The 20,086-nt window shown below is 53.2% G+C and overlaps 1 protein-coding gene and 1 non-coding gene across 7 annotated transcripts in view; both read left to right on the plus strand.

The window, feature by feature from the left end:
* The window catches only part of LARGE1 (LARGE xylosyl- and glucuronyltransferase 1), a 455,596-nt gene that overhangs the window by 163,964 nt on the left and 271,546 nt on the right, over window positions 1-20,086 (plus strand). The window lies entirely within an intron of this gene.
* Window positions 3,024-3,161, plus strand: LOC123810764. Its single transcript, XR_006784316.1, has one exon. It is a non-coding gene; the product is annotated as a small nucleolar RNA SNORA76 (small nucleolar RNA).

Genomic DNA, 20,086 nt, shown 5'->3' on the forward strand with positions numbered 1-20,086 from the left:
CCCTCAGTGCTGTCGGTTTTCATGGGGCACTCATCCCCAGGGTCTGCGGGGTGCTACCAAAATCACAACAGTGACATCAGCCACTTGGGTGTGTGGGTAGCCAGTGGGAGGCAGCTCCATCTGGAAACCAAAAAGAGAAGCAAAATCCTCTTCTTTTACTTCTCCAAGACTTGTCTGTGTCTTTGCAGGTAGACAAGGCCAAGTAGGGAATTTATAAATCGACACTTTTATTCCCAAAGCAGCTTGATTTGTTTTTTTAAAGAAGTTAACTTTGATTTCAAAGAACTGAGAGCAGGGAGTGAGTTTGTTTGGGAGGCCAGAGCAGTTGGAGGGAGAAGGGGGGTGGTGCCTATACGCCTGGGGTCCTGTGTGCCCGGAGAAGCTTGGTTGCGCACCACGGCTGTGGCTGCAAGAGGAACCCCATAACCAGTTCCAGCTGGGAGCACTGGGAGACTCACTTTCGAATCACAATGAAAAGAGCGTCTCCGGCAAGCTGAACTTGACTTTGTGAATTTTGTTATGGGGCCCTGGAGCGCTTTTCCCCCTCATCTGAGCACTTTCTGCATTTCACTGATGGACATAGAGACGAGCGAATCCTGGTGCATGTGCTGGTGGGCAGGTGTGGCCCCAGGAGGTCTCGTTTTAGCCATTGGCAGAAGGATGACAAGCAGCAGTCACACCCAGCCAGTGTCAGGACACTGAGGAAGGGAAGCCAGCATGGCTGGGTGGCCTTTTCCCCCTTCTCCCTCCTGTTTCTTTATTAGGCACAGCCGTGTTCAGCTGGACTTGGTCTCGTGGGCTAGTGCTGGTTATCCTGGAGGTGGTAGAGTGCTTACTTGATGATGGAGGTCTTGATTTCTTTTCCAGGCTGCTTTGAACCTGCAGTGGTCTTGGGCTGCGAGCTGGTGTGGGGGCGAGAGGCTTCTGTGACGGTAGCTGCCTTAGGCCAGGAAAGGGCCGGTCCATCGGGGGCCTGCCAAGGAAAAGAATGTCTAAGATCATAGGTTAGTTGTGCAGTAGATCTGGGGCACATGTATCTTGTCTCAATTTGCTGAATCATTTCATTTCTTTAAAGCTATTCAGTCTTCAGTAGAATCTCCCTGGCCTCCTCCAGAGGGGTGTCTGAAACTACATCAAGTTGTTTAATAATTTATCGGTCTTGGTGAGGCCGACACTGACGTGCCCCAGGTCACCCACTGACTTATTGGCAGGGCTGGGACTTGAACCTGAGGCTTCTTTCCCAGCCTGATGCTCTTCCCCTTATACTGACCTACTTCCACTGCTTCCTAGGAGTGCTCCCCCTTCTTCTCCCGCCTCTGCAGGGCACAGGGTGCCTCTGAGAGGGAGCCCTCACGTTCCTTCCCGGGCTCTGATCAGAAAACCCCTCCAAGCCATTGGAGGCGTCTGTTGGAGGTGTGCGCTGGGGTGGGGGCCGGTCCATGTCAGCCACGTTCGCTGTGACGGGAGGGAGGCAGCCCTCAGAAGAGCGGGACGTGCATTTGTATGCAGCCGGTCGGGTGGCGCTGAGATAAACGGGGCGCCGCTCAAGCTGCACCCAGCCAGCACATCGCAGGGAAGACACACCGACGTGGAATGCTGATTTTTTTTCCCCCCACCATCTTTTTCAGAAACCTTCCCGGCCGTGAACCTGGCGTTGTTAATGTTAGAGGCAGTCTAGCATGGCAATTAAACGCTTAGGCTTGGGAGACAGCCCTGTGTTCAAATCCATTTACCGATGGGTGCATTTTCCATTATTAATCTGTGGAACTCTTGAGGGAAGTCACTTTTTATGAGCTCCATTCCTTTCCTCTATACACTGGGCACATTAATGCCGCGCACATAGTGTTTAGAGTTAATGTGTGAATGAGAAGTACTTTGCACAGTGGCTCGCACGTGTTGGGCATTCGGTGGCAGGTAGGCGCGGTCTCCATCGGCGGCAGCGTCACCATTAGGGCTGCCTCATTGACCTGGGGACGCGGGGATGTGTATAATGAAGCACTCGGTCCGGAGCTTGGCCTGTGGTTGCCTTTTATAAGCGGAGGCTGTTGCGGTAGATGGGGGGGGGGGGTAACTCAAAGATCTGAATAATTCAGCAGGCGCAACAGAACTGGGAGATTCTGGGATTCTGAGATTCTTTTCCCTGCCCCGTCTCAAAATAACCACCATGCTTCGGCCACGTAGCTTTACCTACGTGACTTCGCTTTCCTCGTCGGTCCAGGGTTCCAACGGGGCATCGCGTGATGCTGACAAGAGGCCCTGGAAAGTCTGTGTCCATCCAGTCAGTGGCGCTTGGATCTGAATTGCAGGTGACACCTGTGTCGCTCTTTCTGGAGAGGACACTGCCAGTTCATGGCAGGGTCTGTAAATCGTGCATCATACCCTTTAACTCAGTGATGCTGTTTTTAGGAATGTACTGTCCTTGAATGTGGACTCCCAAAGGACAGGGCTGGCAGGGTAGATAGAGTAAAGCCTGTCTGTGTGCCTCACTGGCAGGGCTGTTGAAAATAGCTCAAAACAAGCCCTGGCCTCTGTGGCTCGGTTGGAGTGTCATTCTATACACCGAAAGCTCATGGGTTCGATTCCCAGTCAGGGCACATAGATAGGTTGCAGGTTCGATCCCTGGTCAGGGCACATATAGGAAGCAACCAATAGTCTCCCTCTCCCCTGCCGCCTTCTTTTTCTAAACTCAATAAACTTCTCTTTGGGTGAGAATTAAAAATAATAAGCAAGTAAGTAAATAAATAGAATCTCTCAAAATGGAAAACTCTCTACAGGTGCCTCCAAGGTGTCTGCTGGCTTTGGTGTTTTGTCGCCACAGCGCCCTCTGGCGGTGGGGGCTGTCACGTGCCTGACTTGCAGTGTGTGGGATGTCCTGTTTGGGGGAGGGAGTTGAGTGATGGTGAAGGCAGCACTCTGCTGTTTTCACTGAGGCCTTGACAGGGCTAGTGATTTCTGAAATCAGCTCTTCAGTCTGCGGGCAGAGCACCCCTGTCTCTGGGTCCCCTGCTTCAGCCACGACCAGTGCACTGCCTTGGAAGCTCTGCAGGGCCTAGCCTGTGACCTCGGGGGTCTGGTGGCAATGCCAGAGCAAACCCAACTTGTTCAGATCCGGGGCTGCTTAAATGCCACCTGAGCGATCCCTTGGGCAGCAAGTGGCATTCAGCAAAGGGCAGAGCTGGCCGAGGCCCTGAGGAGGAGGACGAGGAGGTGTGGGGCAGGATGCTGTGCACAGACTGGGTCGGCAGGGCAAGGGCCTGGAGGCTGGCTGGAACTGACGTGTAAAGGCCTCTCTGTGTGTAGACAGAGACTGGGGTGGGGGGAGGTTTGGCGGCAGGGGCGCTGGCCTGTCTCCTCTGCCTGGGTTTCTCCGATGCCTTGGCTCTGTGCCTTGCAGCAGCTGTCATCAGGGATGGGGATGGGTCCCTTGAGACCCCCCCCCCCCACTTAGGACCTAGAGTTCTGCCCAGAAGGGCTCTTCCTCTGAGGATCATTGGGAGTCCTGACAAGGGACTGTTCACAAAGCTTCAGCTCTGAGTGAGCCCCCCCAATCAGTGTTGGTCACCTGACCCATCTGGGAAGTGCGGTGGGGTGGGGGTGAGCATGCACTTGAGTGTGGCTCTTCTGGGAACACAGCAACCCCCTGGCCAGGATTTGGGGGAACAGTCCCCATTTCCCATACAGTACAGCTGTTTACACAGATGTACTTGCACCCGATGACTGCTCTACAGATACAGGTCACACGTCGTTGGAAACATTAGCGAGGAATTGGAGGACTGCAGATAGAGTCCGTCTCCTCCAGCAGGGTTATCCTTCGTTTCATAAAGCCATTATGGCCCGCGATAAAAGAAACACGAGTCCATAAAATGGGAAGTTGGACATGTGGAAATTCCTAAGATGTAAGGTCTAAAGATTTGGTAATTCAGTGCTTTAGTGGGGTCATCTTACTGTATCACCTTTCTGCTTAATATGTGTTAGCAGCTGCCCATGGTGAGGGTCCAATGGAAACTCAGCCTGGTGTCCAGATCCTTTCATGGTTTGACTGCCTCCTCAGTTAGTTCCATTTTTTTTCTGACAGTTTTATTTAACATTCTTGAGGATGCACTGCAGACAACACACGGGTATAAGTTTCTCGTCGCTGCTGTAACAAATTACCATGAACTCAGCTGCTCAAAATAATACGGAGTTATCCTTTGGTACTTTTAGAGGTCAGAAGTCCAGCGTCAGTCCCTCGGGGCTGGAGTCAGAGTGTCCACAGGTGGGTTTCTTCCGGAGGCTCTGAGCACAGGGTCCATCTCCTTGCTTTTTTTTTCAGTTTCAAGTGGTTGCCTGGATTCCTTTGCTTTTGACCCCACCCCTCCCCTCCCCTCTCCTCCCCTCCTTCCTTCCAAAGGCATCACTCCAATCTCTGCTTCCATCATCACACCGGCTTTTCCTCTGATGTTCTCTGTTCCTGCCCGTCTTGTAGGAGGGTCTCGTGATGACACCAGGCTCAGCCAGATAGCCCAAGAGAGCCTCCCCGTCTCAAGGTCTTCAGTCCTACCTACAAAGTCTCTGTTGCCCTTACTGTAGCAGTCACAAATTCCAGGATTCAGCACATGGACGTTTTTGGGAAGCCATTCATCAGCCTCCCCCAGTTTGGTACCTGGCATTCTCACTGCCCAGGACACCTTTTCCTGCCGTCTTGGCCCGCCTCCTTGCTCTTCACCCTTCAGAGCTTAGTCTCGGGGTCTTCTCTGGAAGACGGCTTCCTCGGACCTCCTCTCGCTCCCACCCCGTTGGTCCGGTCATGTTCTTCTCCTCTAGCTTCGTAACAACACACGCTGCACTGTGATTGCAGGTGTGTTTGCTGGCCCATCCCAGTGGCCACCTTCTTGTCCCTGCCATGCAGACCCACGCCTGCACATGGCAGCGCTGGCTGATGGATGCCTGGGAGAAGGGGGCCTGGGGCCGGAGCCAGGCCTCCCACCCGCCGCCGTGGAGACGTCCCGAGGCGCGGCCCTCGCTCCTGATTTCCATGCAGCCTTGCTGGCCTGGAATTGCATTTCTTCCTGCGAACCAAAGTCCTCTGGGCTTCAGCGTGTCAGGTTCTGTGTTCCCCTGTCCCTTCAGCCGTCTTAATTCCCTCTTTGTTGTGCTGTAATAGATTAGCCTAAGTGAAAGCGAATAGACAATTTCCTATTAACATTTATATTGCTTTTTCTTTCTCTTTCTTGGTGAGGCTCTGAAGACTGGGGCGGCGGCGGAAAACATTTTTTTCATCTAAATAATGTCCCAGTTGGGGACTGGATTCCGGCTTTCAACTGGGCCGTGGAGAAGAGTGGGCGCGGCGGACTCCCGAGCCCAGGACAAGTTGAGGCACGGAATCCAATGCAGACGCTGCAAGTCAGATTCAGTAAATGTCAACTGTGCGCCTGCTCTGTGTGTGCGTGCCTTTGCTGGGTCTCGGCGTACGATCTGGCATTTATTAAGTGGCTGTCATGTGCCAAGCATTCTTCCAAGTGCTTTCATTTTACCACTTTCTTGACTCCGTAGAACTGCCCTGTGACATGTAGTTCCCATTCTTATTCAGGTTTTACAGAAAAAAAGAAACTGAGGCAGAGAGCGGTTGCTTAACGTGTCCAAGGTAGCAAGCAGCATGGGCGCCGGAGCCCGCTGCCATACCACCTTGCTGACGGGGGAGGCCCAGCCCCTGCCCCCCAGATGCTGCTCCTGGTCCAGCGGTGGCATCCGAACCGGCCCGCACTGAAGGGTGATTGGGAGACCCACAGGCGTCGGAGGTTTTGAAGGGCCTTCTAGACAGAGGGAACAACAAGAACAAAAGCAGAGAAGTGTGGACGTATTTTGTTCAGGGAGGCGTGAGTGGCAGCGACTCAGGGCGGTGCAGGTTGCTCTGTGGGCTGCAGGAGAGGTTGACAAGGAGTGAGGGACCGGAGGGGCAGGGGGGTGCAGCCGGCGGGTGGATTTGCTAATCTGCAGTCCAGAGGCGAGCAGCCGGAGGTGAGGATGATGGCCACAGCAAGTGTCTCTCAAATCGTTGAGCTTACGGATGTCCTGGGATCTTGATGAAATGCCGACTCGGACTCATAAAGGGCCTGAGAGTCTGCTTTTGTGCCAAGCCCCCAGGCGAGGTGGACGTGGTCGGCGGCCAGGGCCCCCAGTGGAGCAGTGAGGGTGTAGAGCGGAAGGGGGCGCTATGGGGCGTGTGAGTGGAGATGCTTGGGGGTGACGCCCTGCTTTGCCGTCAGGCTAGAAGGTCGGATGGGTCTATGATGACGTTCTTGAGAAGAATGCCAGCAGGTGGAGGGGAAGGAGGGGCGTGGAGGCAAAGGTGTTCAGCAGAGCAGGAGGAAGAACGGGGCTTCTGCAGATTCAAAGGAGGCCGATGGGAATGAGTCGTGTCTCAGTTACTGTTAGGTTCAGCAGCATGCGGCTTAAACCAGAAGGCAATTTGTCTCTCATCCCAAGAAGTCAGGATGTTGGCAGTGTGGGGCGTTGTCATGGTGACCTAATGGTGTCTCGATTCCCCAGAATTCTGTCTCTCTGCTCTGCCACGCTCAGCTCTCCGTCAAGGCGCCTCAGTGTCCAACACGGCGCTGGAGGGTCAGCGTCCTCGCTGTGGCCCGGCAGCCACGAAGCGGCGGGACGGCCAGCCAAGCGTGGCTGCCATGGAGGCTGTGAGGTCGTCTCTTCTCTCCGGCTGCTTTGCTCCCCTCAGTGGAACCAGGGTTCTGTTCCTAAGCAGAAAAGGGAGAGTGGCTGTGAGGCGGCAACTTGGCGGTCCTTGTCACAAGTGGAATTTGTGATGAAAACTTAAGAGAGGCGGGGCGTCGAAGTAATGAGGTTCTTAGAGTACCTGGGGGGAAGAGGCCCCTTGGGCTGAGAGGCCTCTGAAAATACTGGTGCCCTTTGCTTGTCCTAGTTCCTCAGTGTCAGTCTCTCTTCTCTGTCATAGAAAGCCTATCCAAATCCTCCTTGCCTTACAAGATCCAGCTCGATGGCCACCTCCTCCGAGAAGCCCACCAGGCATCTTGAGTCAGAATCGGTCCTCTGTCCCCTGGATGGAGCGTGGTGTTGGCACTTCCCATCTGCCCTCATTTCCTCCTGTTCGTATGTTATTTAGTCATTCGCAAATGTCCTCCTCTTTAGATTTCGAGTCAGCATTCGGTCCCTGGGACGGTACCCGGTACGGGCTGAATTTCCGGGACATTTTAAACTGCAGTGAGTAGCCGCAATGCGTGGGCCGGCTGATGGTGTCTGGGGTGGGTGTTTCACATCGGAGTCAGCTGGGGAACTTGTTCCAGCAACTCCCCTTTCCCCCGGGGTCTTCTGTAGTGGGTCTGTGGGCCCGGGGGACTAAGAATGCACATTTCTTACCAGCTCCCAGGTGCCAGGGACACTGCTGGCCCCCAGGCAGCCCTTCCAGAGGTCACTGCCGTGGAGAAACACACAGGTTGGTGTTCCCTTTTCCTGGGGGCCCTGCAGTGTCAGCCAGGCTGGAAGCAGACGCGGGAACGAAGTGCAGGGGAAGGAAGTCGGTGGATGAACCGGGAGAGAAGTATCTGGGGTCGAGGCTGCTTTGCAGTCTTGTTCCTAATTTTTGTTTGCCAGTGAATTCTGGTGTTACCTCGTCTTAGATCCTGCCACCTGGAATGTAAAGCCAAGACATTAAAGAAGGCTTTTAATTAAGCTGTGGCACGATGCCTTCTTATCCCTGTGAATCTTTTATATTTACTGTAAGGACCCTGTTAGACCTAATTAGGTGGGTTGGGTTTCCTCTGCTCTGCTCTGCTTACATACGAAGGGAAATACATGCATCGGTTTGGGTATTCCTGAAGCTTCTTCCTTCAGGTCTTACTCTTCCGAATCCCTTCTCGGCTCAGTGTCATTCACATCTGCTTTTCCTCATTGCGTCACCCTTTGCACTATTGTGAGCCTCGGGTGTCTTGCAAGAATCCTGCAAGAAGGCACTGAAGAGTACTTGTTTGGTTCATAGGGTTGAAAGAGCAACCCCTGCTGTTGTCCTCCGGAGTTTCATGGGAGACTCTGAAGCCCGTTCTGCAAGCTCCTGGGTGTGTTAGAGGTGGCGGCCAGGGACCACTGCTGGGTGGGCCTCAGTTACCGCTGGAGCCTTCCCGGGTTTTAGACACATTGGAACGTGAAGAGCAGTGTATCTTCGCCTCGATGCGCTATTTAAAAATAGACAGCGTGTGCCAGGCACGTGTCTTCTCTGTGGTGGCTTTTCATGTAACCGCTCTGTGAATATTTACGACGGTCGTCCGACGGTGGCACAGTGACCTCGGTCTTACAGATGAGGACCTTGGGGTTCCCATTCGACACGTGGGCAGGCAAGCATTCACTCCTCAAATATTCACAGAGTTCCTACTGCGTGCCAGGCACCATTCCAGGCCCTGGGAACACCGAAGTGAAGTGGAACCACCCCCCCCTCCAGCCCCCGGGAAGGGATAGTCAGGGAGGGAACAGGTACGGAAGACTGAATTGTGTAAGTGCTTTGGGAAGAGGAGGAAGTCCAGGAATTCTGGCTGTTGGGGAGGGACTTTTTGAGTAGACCCTAGAGTAAAGTGAGGGTGTACTCCATGCAGTTATCAAAAGGATGCTGGTTCCCGCCAGAGAAAATGGCAAGTGCAAAGGACCTGTGGCAGGAATGTGCTGTCTTATTTAAAGAACAGCAAGTCTGGGCAGTTTTTACCCTCAGTACTTGTGACATCCAATGTGGGGGACTCACTCCCCTGCCCCCATATTAGTTCTCCAGCTCTCTGGATACCCCCTGGGTAGCCTGCACTTGAATTCAGTTCTGTCGCTAACTACCCAGAGTTCATACAGGCCTCCTAGGTTAGGGGCTTGGTGTCATAAGGCTGCCCCCACCTCAGACTCTAGTCACAAGCCCCAGGTTGCCGTCTGTGCTTTTGACTGTCTGTAAATTCAGGTGGTTCTCAGAACCTCACAACCCCCTTCTCTGGAATTCAGGAAAGTGCTTTACCTATCATACTGGTTTGTTGTAAAGGATGCAACTCTCAGACAGCCAAATGGAAGAGATGCATAGGGCAAGGTACAGAGGGGTGGACATTATGCATGCACCCCCCCCCCCCGCCATCTGTGCTGCCCTCTTGGCACCTTAATGCATTCACTAACCTGTGAGCTGCCTGAGTTTTCCAGGGGTCCCATTATGCAGGCGTGATGGATCACATCACTGGCCATTGGTGCTTAGCTCCCTCTCCAGCCCCTCTCCCCTCCCCGGAGGTTGGGGGTGGGGTGGGTCTGAAAGTTCCGACCCTGTCATCGTGCCTTGGTCTTCCTGGTGACCAGTTCCCATCCTGAAGCTGTCCCAGGGGTCCCCAGCCACCCGTCATCTCATTAGCATACACGAGGCACTCTGATCATTCCAGAGATACCAGGGGTTTCCGGGGCTGTGTTCCAGACTCTGGGGACAGAAACCAGGCGTGTGTCCACCACGGTGAGGACTGCCGTTGGGCTGGGGTTGTGGATGCTCAGAACAGATTCAATAACTGGCTGGAGGCTAGAGCTGGAGAGGCAGCTGAGCTGAACCTTCCGGATCTCTGGGTTCCAGGGCTGGTTTCGTCCACAGGCGGGCGTGAGAAGCCGCCGCAGACGGCACACTTCTCTGTTTACCGGAGTGCGTTTAATCTTTTAAGGAACAGATGCCTCGATTAATGCAGCTCTGGCGGCAGCTCCACGGCAGAAAACCATGCCCTTCACTGTCACCGCAGTGCTGCTGGGCAAGTAAGTGGCCACAGTGTCTGGTTCCCGGGCCGCGGTGCACCCGGCCCAGGTCAGCATACCTGCACGTGTGTGGAAGTGGGCAGAGGAAATGGCCCTGAAATACAAACATTTTCTTTCCAGTGCATGGTCCTAAAATAGAATGTGGGACTTCCAACTTCTCTTTCCTTTGAAGAGCCTTGTCGAGAGGGAGGCTCTGGCAGCACAGGGTAGAAGAAAGAACAGGCCTGGGTTTTGATCCCCGCTCGGCCGATAATTAGCCGTGGGACTCTGTCTGTCAGAGTTCTGGTGCAGACCAGAGAACACAGGAATTGAAACACAAAAGGACTCGGCTGTGATTAGGTGCCTTGCAGAATTCCAGGAGAAGCTAGAGAGACAGGCTGTAAGCTGAGCTCTGCAGGTTGCCGTTCTCCGAGCCACAGAGAACCAGACCACCGAGGAAACTCGGGTTAAGAAGCCACGGGGACGGCCCCTCCCGGAAGGACCACCCAGTGCTGTGGCCTTCTCCGTAGGGCGGGCGCCGTATTGCACGCTCACGAAGTTCGGGGCTGGTCTCGGGGATCTGAGGACAGGTGCTGCAGAGAGACATGCCTGCCCCTCCTTGCTCAGGCTTCTGGAGAAGACGAGAGACAGCCGAAGAGGTGGTTCACCTCCTGGTGTCCCTCGGTATCCCTCCCATCTCAGCAGCAGGTGTGTCAGCACGGCGGGAACGTCACAGCAGGTGCCCCGGACGTGAGGGCATTGGGAAAATGTCTCGTGCAGCTCTCCACGTATGCAGGAGGACTATTAAAACAAGCCTGTTGAAAATGGGGGAGGGTAAGGGGACGCCAGGGTTTCTGCATGTCACTCAGATCGCTGTGATATTATTGTTCAAATGTCGGCCCCCCTAGGTGTTGATGAGCGATGCAGGTATAATGCAGTATTCAGAGCCACCACTCGAAAAGCCATGTACAGAGATACCCTAAAAAGACCAGTATCAGTGAATCAAATAGAATTCTGAAAAAAAAAAGGAAGTCTAAAAACTATTCAGGGACCCCCCCCACCCAAAGGGAGGCAGGGCAAAGCCCAGTGAGACGCCAGCGCGAACACCCCAGAAGGGCGAAGAGGGGAAAAGACTGACTATGTCAGATGCCGGTGCAGTTTGGCACAGCTGCCGCAGCTCCCGCACGTTACACAGGCGTCAAAGGGCCTGCCCGCTTTGCAGAGGCCTGACAGCTCCTTCTAAAACGAAACAGACACCTGTCCTCTGACCCTTCCGCTCCAATTGTCGTCATTGCCCAAGCCGAACACAAGTTCAGCCTTCATCCATAAGAGAAAAGTGGCTAGCAAAGAACATGGACACAGACTCACAGATAGCGAGCAGGCTGACAGCTCTGGGTGGGGCCAGAGTGGGTGTGGAAGGGTTGAGGAAAAAAGAAAAAGGACTCCCGGACGTGGAGGATGGTGTGGTGACTGCAGCGGGGAGAGGGCTGGGTACAGGTGGCAGAAGGTACAGGGGGAATAAATGGTCGTGGGGAAACGTACAATAAAAAAGAGACAGGTTCAACAAGCTGTGGTGTGTTAATGCCATGGCGGGTCACTCACTGAGCAATAAAAAGAAACAGATGCTGGGTGCATGGTCCAATGTGGTGAGTCACAAAGATGTTGCCTGTGAAGGGCTCACCCCAGAGAGTGTTATATACTGGCGCTTCCTGATAGACGGAGCCTGGGGACGGGAAGAACCCATTGGTAATGGGAATCAATCAGAGAAATGGTAGTCTGGGGGCGTGCGGGTGGAGGCTGACTTGGAGGGGTTTTGTGTGAATCATGTCATCACCCCAGCATGTTCTGTGCCTTGGAAGGGGTTTGGGTTGTACAGGAGGTCCTCGAAGAATGTTGTCTTGTTATACCTGATGAGGTTAAAGAGATGGACTCCCGGTCGGGGCTACTGTGTGTATGGTGTTGGCATGCAGAGTATCTCTGCGTGGGTTTCCCCTGGAACTCTGGTTCCCTCCCACATCCCAAAGATGTGCATGTTCGGGGAGTTGATGTGTCTTGGTTGTCCCAGTCCGAGAGTGTGTGTGTGCGAGAGAGACCCTGAGGTCGGAAGGCATCCTGCCCAGGGTGGGGCCTCACCTGGCGCCCTGAGCTGCCGGGAGAGGCTCTGGCCACCTGTGACCCTGCACTGGGATACGCAGGTTGGAAAACACTTAATCTTCGTGTGTGTATGAATCTTCCTTAAGTGTAGGTGTAGCTCACATTTCCATGCTTCATATTAAAAAAATATCTTGGGTCTTTATTTAGACATTTGGTGGTTTTTGTGACCAGAAATAGGTTGTAGGAATTGAACTTTTTTTTTTAGAGAGGGTTTTTTTTTTAAGATTTTACTTATTTATTTTTAGAGAGGGAAGGGAGGGAGAAAGAGAGAAACATCAATGTGCAGTTGCTGGGGGCCGTGGCCTGCAATCCAGGCATGTGCCCTGACTGGGAATTGAACCTGCGACACTTTGGTTCGCAGCCTGTGGAATGGAACTCTCGTTTCTGTTGATTAGCCTATGGTAAAATTGGTTTCATTAGACATCATTTTCCTTCAAGTCCCAGTGTCCGAGAACCTGTGGACCACATGAAGTGAGCACGTACTGTGCAGGTGTGTGCACTGGTCAGACGCCTGCAGCAGCCTGTGCATTTCATGGCATGTGCCTTTTACCTCAAAGGAAAAAAGTTATACTTCACTGAACCCCAGTCAATGCTATGCCTACTGAAGTGCCTAGAGAATAGTGTGCTGATGACAAGCTTGCTGTTTTGAAATACATTTAAACAAAGATGGGCTGGTGGACGGATGGATAAAAGGGTAGGTCATGAGGATAAAGCAAATAAGGTTAACGGTAGAAAGTAGGTGTAGGGATAGTTGTTCCCTGAAAAGTTCTTTCACTTTTACTGTATGTTTGAAAAATTTTTTAAAGAGAACATCAGCAAAAATTTGAAATATGTTAGAGGATGTGTGGTCCCTTCCTGGCCTGCATCAGGCAGCCAGTGGTTATGAAGAGAGTTACTCCAGCTGTCTGGCTGCTAATTTATGGGGCAAGGTGCTTTTTGCTGAACTGGCTGGAGAGCACATGGAATCAGGTCGCTGTGATACCAGGGTTTGGGATGCAGTCGGGGTGGCGTGCCCATGCGCAGCAGCCACCCGGTTACTCTGCTTCTCTTCCTCCGTCATGATAGTCCCAAACTCTGATTTCTTGAATGTCCCCATCCCCGGCCCTCTGCCCAAAGTTAGTGCCAGCCCTGCAAAGACAACAGCTATCCGTTTCCGAGTAAGGTTAAGTGCAAACGTTTATAGTTGAGCCAGACCTGGAGGACCACTTAATCCTATTTCTTTGTGTGTGCGTGCACACATGTGTGGGTGCGAATGTACCCAAGTTGATTTAATTGTGTGTAAGCTTAGCTGGTTTTGTAGGTTCCAGCAGCAGCCCAAAGGGTTCTGGTGCAAGACGGTTAAGCTTCCTACTACAGCTTCATAATGGAGTCAGTAGGTACTGAGTGATTTGAACCACCTTAAAAATATCTCAATCATGTCTCTGTCTCCTGTCCTCTCAGATGGGCACATGTGGGCAATATCACAGGGACCTTGCTCTTGCCCTGGTGGCTGGTGTCAGGCAAGCAGAAGTCTTTTCAAACGGACTGGAAACGAGATTGCTTAGGGAATCACCCCTCAGGCACCATCGCGGAAGCTGGTGATTCCAGTCTCTCCAGATTTGCAGCCTCTTTATAAAAAGGTGGACAGTGTCTGTCTGAAATACTGTAGCCTGTCCACATTCCTTGAAAGCCTCGCCTCGCCCATGGAAGCTCTTTTGTAACGTTCCAGACGCCCTTGCATAAGCCGCCATGTCACCGAGAAGACACCCTCCTAAAATTCTCTAGGTCGATCTACGGGTGACACACAGCCAGCAGCAGGCTCCTGGGCGGAGGTTTCCTGAGCAGAATGCCTCTGTTTAGTTGTCACAGAGCGTGCACGCAGTAAAATTCGCTGCTTGAGTCATTGCTGACTGTACGCCTCCGTGGCGTTAGGTTCGTTCACCACATTGTGTGATCGTCACCGCCATCCATTTCCAGACCGTTTCATCGCCTCACACGGAAGCTGCGCACCGGCTAACCGGCAACCGCCCGCTCTGCCCTCCCCCGGCTCCTGTCCACGTCTGTCCTGCCACCTTCCGTCGCTGTGAATGTGCCCGTTCTCCACACCGCACACACACGGCATCATACGGTGTTTGTCCCTCTGTGCCTGGTGTGTTTACGTGGCATAATATCTCAGTAAGGCTTCTTCGTGTTGTGGCATGTGTCAAAATTTCTCTCTTTGTTGAGGCTATGCCCTCCCACGGGAGGTGTATCCATTCATCTGTGGATGAGCATTTCTGCTTTTCTGTCTTCAGGTGATTGTGGGTAAATGCTGCTGCTGCCTCTTGTTTTATTTTTATTTTGTTTTTTTGTTTTTCCCCCCCAAACTTCATGGAACATACGTATCTCAACAGCGCACTGTTGGTGGGGTGACATCTACTTCGGGGAAATTTGTATTTACATTTCAAAAATCAGTGTGATACTTTTAACAAAGTAATGCATCGTGATAAGCATTAAGGTACTGACCGGATACAGTGGGTAGAAAACCAGCCTCCAGTCCAGAGGCTCTGAGAAGCCCCCAGGCTCCCCAAGGCGGGGAGGGGTGGCTGAGGGCGGCTCTTGCACGCACAACTGGTTGCCGGCAGCGGCGTGAACAGCCTCCCGATCAGGGAGCAGCGCGTTGAGTATTTCACATCCTAACGAGAGCATTTGTCACTTCTGTACAGGTGTTTTGTGTCTGTGATGTCTTTGTTTCATTTTCGGAAATTGATGGGGAGGAGGCAGTCGGCTTAACATGGAATGCATTATAAAGTTTTAATTATAATTTTGATGATACATTTTCCTGCTTAAAAAATCGTGAGAAATTGGTTCCGTGTTCGCTTTTTGGCACCGATCGTTGTATCTTCAGGAATGAGCTGTCGGAGTAACAAGGGAGATGCCTGCCTTCCAAGGGGTATTGCAGTGCTGTGACACTTTTTCCGCAGAATGGATGGAGAGCAGATGAAATACGGGGGCAGAGGAAGGGAAGAGACTAGCGCCCCCCAGTGTTCACGGAGCTGCCTAGACAAGAGTAGGGCTCACCCCTCCTGGGCCGGGCTCTTCCTAGTGCCTTAGGGGTCTCCCCTCGTCTCCAGGTCAGAACCATGGGAGGGACTGGCCCAGAGAGGAGGAGGAAGCTAATTGTTGACAAAAGTCTTGGCCTTGACACGTGTTCATTAGACATCAGCTGCGACAGGCCAGGCCACGCTGGGAAATTTAGGGGAGATTAATGGGGCTTAGCCAATTTTTCTGTCCAAGTCTGCATGGAGATGTGTGGTGGTGAGCCGAGAGGCCTGTCTGTCGCTTGCCTGCCGACTCGCCTCCGCTGGGCCTGTGAGGAGCTGGTTTCCCGTCTTGAGCTCTCGAGTCTTCTTACTGTGCAGTCAGTTATTGCTGGTGAGAAATGCGTCCACCGGCACCACTGCATCCAGTGCTCAGCCATGCACACTCTCTCTGTGATCAGTGTCGTGTCCGTGGCTTGTAGTATTAGGGCAACTGCATATCCATTTTCAGTCCCCTCCTCCCTCCCATCGTTTAGGAAAGGGTGAAACCAGTCTTCCTGACCAGCACCCTGTCCTCCTGCCCCCTCCCTCGATATGTCCATCGGATTAACATTTTGCGGTGTGGCTGCCTCCACATCTGCTTACTGCACGTAGCTGGACATTGGAAAGCAATGGCTCAGAGCCTTTGTGTGTGTGTGTGAGGAGGAGGCGTCTCTATTGATTTTTGTTCAATGACGTCCACAGCAAATCTTCTCTGCTCTTGAGCCAAACTGCCGGGGCCCCACACTCAACCTGGGCTTTCCCGAGACTGCGGGCTCTGGGGCCTGCGCCTCACCGGCTCTAAGGCAGGTCCCAGAACTCACAAGGACCTGTCCTGCTTGTTGAGGAAACTCCGAGGCAGGGTCCGCGTGAGCCCTTGTTTTCTGCAGCAGCAGCATCTCTGCAGTGCTGGATGAGTCCAGGAGAGGGAGGGAGGGAGGGAGGGAGGGATGGACGGATGCCATGTGTGAGGACCAGCCAGATGGGTCTGGGGGGAGGTGGGAGTGTGGGACCCCCATGGAGTCCTGGCCTTGCTGGCTAGAGGGGCTTACTGTTCCAGGTGGTCCTAAAGGGTGACCTCCAACTTGATTGCCTTTGTCAGGAAGGTCTCGGGATTTCTCTGCCCACTCCTTGGGCCCCGTTGCCTCCTCACAGACTCCCCTCTTGCTGGAAGGGAAAAGGTGCTCCTCCCTCTCTTTCCTCCCTCTTTTTCCACTCTTCTTCCTTCCTTTCTCTCCCCGATGGTCTCCAGCAAAAGGAGGGTGAAGCGTGTCTGAATTCTGCCCCCTGTGGATGGCTGGGCGTGTGGGTTTGGGTGGCAGTGTCTTCAGGGGTTGACTGGGGATGGAGATACCTACCTCTGGGGCTGTTGGGGGCACTGGGCAACCGTGGTGATGACTAAAGTGAATATTTGTAGTGCTTACCTTTATATGGCCCTTATGGGTTCTACACACATACCCAGTCCTCAGGGCCACCCATGGGGCAAGACTATTGTCATCAACTTCCAGATGAGGAAACAGGCCTAGAGAGACCAACCAACTTGCCGAACGTCACTCCGTTGTTACAAGGTGAAGCCCGAGTTTGCACCCAGCCTGCGTGGCTCCACCCGGACAAGGTTACCCAGGGAAGCACCCAGCGCAGGGGGGAATGAGGGGCTGCCATTACTGAGCATCTGTGGTCAAGGTCTCTTAGGTGCACTGTGAAAGAGGTGCGTTGTGAGTATTTAAGAGATTCCTTAGTCATGTCATTTTTCTCTTCACCCTAATTGCCCTCTTTTTCTGGATTTTCTTCCCTTGACTGTATTTTACTGTACCGTATTGTACCGAGTACACTGGGCACCCATGTTTTGAGCCCAAATGTTCAGGGAAAAAATAATCTTTCATTTTAACTTTTTCATTCAAGTATTTTATTTATTTATTGATTGATTGATTTATTTATATTTAGAAACCAAACCGACTATCCTGCTGCAGGGTATCATTTTGCATACAGAGACCATTATTGCTGTCTAGAGTTATACTGTTAATACATAAGCATAAATAAAAGACTTAAAAGCCATCTATATAGAGATACAGAATCGGTACTGCCCAGGTACAGTGTGCAGCCTTATTTTCCCTCAAAAATGTGGGCAAAATATGTATTGTACTTGGCAAAATACCGATAACATATAGTACTCCCTCTCGTGCTCTCTCGGGGATTTCGCCCAGTCCCGTCTTCTCTTTCTTTTGGTCTTTTTCTACTTTTTGGACTCCCCCCCCCCCAGGATGTACCCCCTTCCGCACCCGCATTGCCTTTTCGTTCCCCGTCAATCTCTCTTCCCAGCCCTCTGCTCACACCTGCATTTTTCTTTCTTCCCCCGTCGCTGTCTCATCTCTCTGCTTTTATCTGTCTTGCTACCAGCCAAACCAAATCCCAAAACTCCGCGGGAATCCAAGTCCGCCCCCTTACACGCAGCCTCGGGAATCGTGCTAGGCCGGCCCCCTCGTGCGTGCCTCAGGCCGGGCACCCCGCGAGGGCGGAGCGCGCAGGAAGCGTCCATCAGAAGCGCCCTGCGTTCCCTTGCGCTCGGGGCCCACCGCACTGCGGGCGGAGCGATCTGCTGCAGGAGCGTGGCTGCGGATTTAATCTCCCCCTGAAGTCGGGAAAGTTCGGAGATGGAGTTTTTGCATTCCTTATAACTTAGACACACACACACACACACACTCACACTCTCTCTCTCTCTCTCTCTCTCTCTCTCTCTCTCTCTCTCTCTCTCTCTCTCTCTCTCTCTCTCGCACGCTCACACTCACTCACTCTAAGGCAGTCAATCTGTCAGCCCGTACAGTAACACACGGTTCTAAATATGGACGTGGTAGGAAGAGAGATGGTTACTGTGGGAACTGTAACTTGTAATTTACTGGCTTGGAGCTCTAAACCGGGGCTTGGTGCTTAATGCCTTGTTTTTACATTGGGATATGTGCTCAGGCAAGGCATGAAACCTTGCAAAGCTCGGGCCAGTGCTGGGGGACATCACCGAAGGGGGTGGTAAAAGTGAGGGCGGCAGAACGAGGCGGATTAATATGCCCTCGACCGTCAGAAGGGATGGAGACAAATCCTGAGCCGCCCAGCTGGTCAGCAGAGGAGGCTTACTGACCAGCAGAGCCTCGTCCATCAGCTTGCAGATGCGGAGAACAAGATCCGGAGAGGAAGGCGAGGAGGAGGCTGGGAAGGTTGGGGCTGAGGAAGCACTGCTCTGGGAGCCAGCGGCCGGGGCTCAGGGCCATGCAAAGGGCACAGGATCTGAATCCCCCAAATCTGAGTGTAAAGCGGTGAGCCCAGGCTCTGCCTCCAGCGTGCGGGACAGGACCCACGCATGCAAGCTCCGGCACACCGTGGTGAGGCGAGTGCTCTTCCTGTCGCTGCTTCGGAGAGGGACCTTGTGGTAGAGAGGGGTCCGGGCCAGGATTTTTTCCAGGCAGCCTGAGTCCCTACGTTTAACTGGCTACCTTTTGCTGCAGTTCATCCTGACTTTGCTCCTAGCTAGCTGTGCTATCTTGGGGAAGGGACCTGACCTTTCTGAGCACTGATTCCCTCCCCCAGCACAGTGAAGACAAGAATACCTCCCCTGGGTGACTGTGGTGCAGCTCAGGAGGGAACAACCCTATGGTGTTCTGTGCAGGCCCGTGTTACTGTCTGCCATCGAGACAGAAGCAGTGGGAGGGCCCTTGTTCCAGGAGGAGGAGGACAAGCATTAGTATTGGGCATTTGTTCTATTCAGGTGGGCAGTGCCCATGGTGGCATCCGGCCTACCTGACAAATAAACGTCTTCCTCCCCCTCCCATCCTGCCCCCTGGTGTACCTGAGACCGCAGCACCTGCTGCTGGTGGCGGGAGGCTTGGGGCCGGGCCCAGCTTCTGGTGTGGCTGCCTTGAGCAGAGTGGCATGGGATACCACCTCAAGCATTCATTCATTCAACAGATATTTTTTTTCTAAGATTTTATTTATTTATTTTTTAGAGAGGGAAGGGAGGGAGAAAGAAACATCAATGTGCGGTTGCTGGGGGCTGTGGCCTGCAACCCAGGCATGTACCCTGACTGGGAATCGAACCTGTGATGCTTTGGTTTGCAGCCTGCACTCAATCCACTGAGCTACGCCAGCCAGGGCTTCATTCAACGGATGTTTATGTTGCACCTACTCATGGTATCAGCTCTGGGGATGTGTTCACAGCCTCATGAGGACTAAGATGACCATTGTCCTCATAAAACTTCCTTGCACGTAAGGGCGCTGGGTCAGAAGTAAATTCTGTCAGCTGGCAATAAAAAAATAATAGGCAAGGTGAAGGCACGGAGCCCGAGGGGCTGGGTGGAGCATGGGGTCTGGGGATGGGGAGGGTCCTTCAAAGACGCCATGTAGGAGAAGAGAGGCCCGAATGCAGCGAGGAGACGGAGCCCCACAGAGGTCTGCAGGAAGGGTGCTCCCAATGGAGGGAACGAGAAGTGCAGCTGTCCTAAGGCTGGACAGGAGACGGCCGGCAGGGAGCCCCGAGAGCAGAGCCCGGCCGGTGCCAGTGCTGTGGTTCCCAGACGCTAGCAAGGAGATGCGTAGGTTTTTATCGTGAGTGCAGCGAGGACCCACTGGTACATGGTTGGTGGATAAAAAGTGCAGGACGGCCAGTTAAATGGGAATTGCAGATAAACTTCGGATAATTGTTTCGTTTGCACATAGCTGGGCATTCTGTGTTTTCATTTGCTAAGCCTGGCAACTCTCCATCCGTGGGCTCAGAGCAGAGGCCTGCTGTGCGGAGACAGCGTTGGCTACAAAGAATCAGGCAGCCAGGGGACCAGGAAGGAGGCTTTTTAAACCTGAGACAGAGGTGGGAGTGGTCCAGGCCAGGATGGTCCCCGTGGAGGTGCTGAGAAATGTTCAGATTCAGCGTATATTGTGCCGCCTCTGGGACTTGGTGATGGGTCGGATAGGCCGGGGAAAGGGGGAGGGGCTGGGAAGGGCTGGTCCTAGGCTCGAGCTCAGGAGAGGGAACACTGCTGCAGAGCCTGGGCCATTGGGGACCAAACGGCCCGCTGCATACCTGAGCTCTTGATGGGTTGAAGATTCAGGTGCCCACAGGAAGGGGGGCGGTTTGCACATTCTGCTACATTTGGTTTTATACTCAGAATATTCAC

Source organism: Phyllostomus hastatus, unplaced genomic scaffold (genome assembly GCF_019186645.2).
Source record: "Phyllostomus hastatus isolate PE091 unplaced genomic scaffold, TTU_PhHast_1.1 phas_scaffold_755, whole genome shotgun sequence".
NCBI lineage: Eukaryota > Metazoa > Chordata > Mammalia > Chiroptera > Phyllostomidae > Phyllostomus > Phyllostomus hastatus.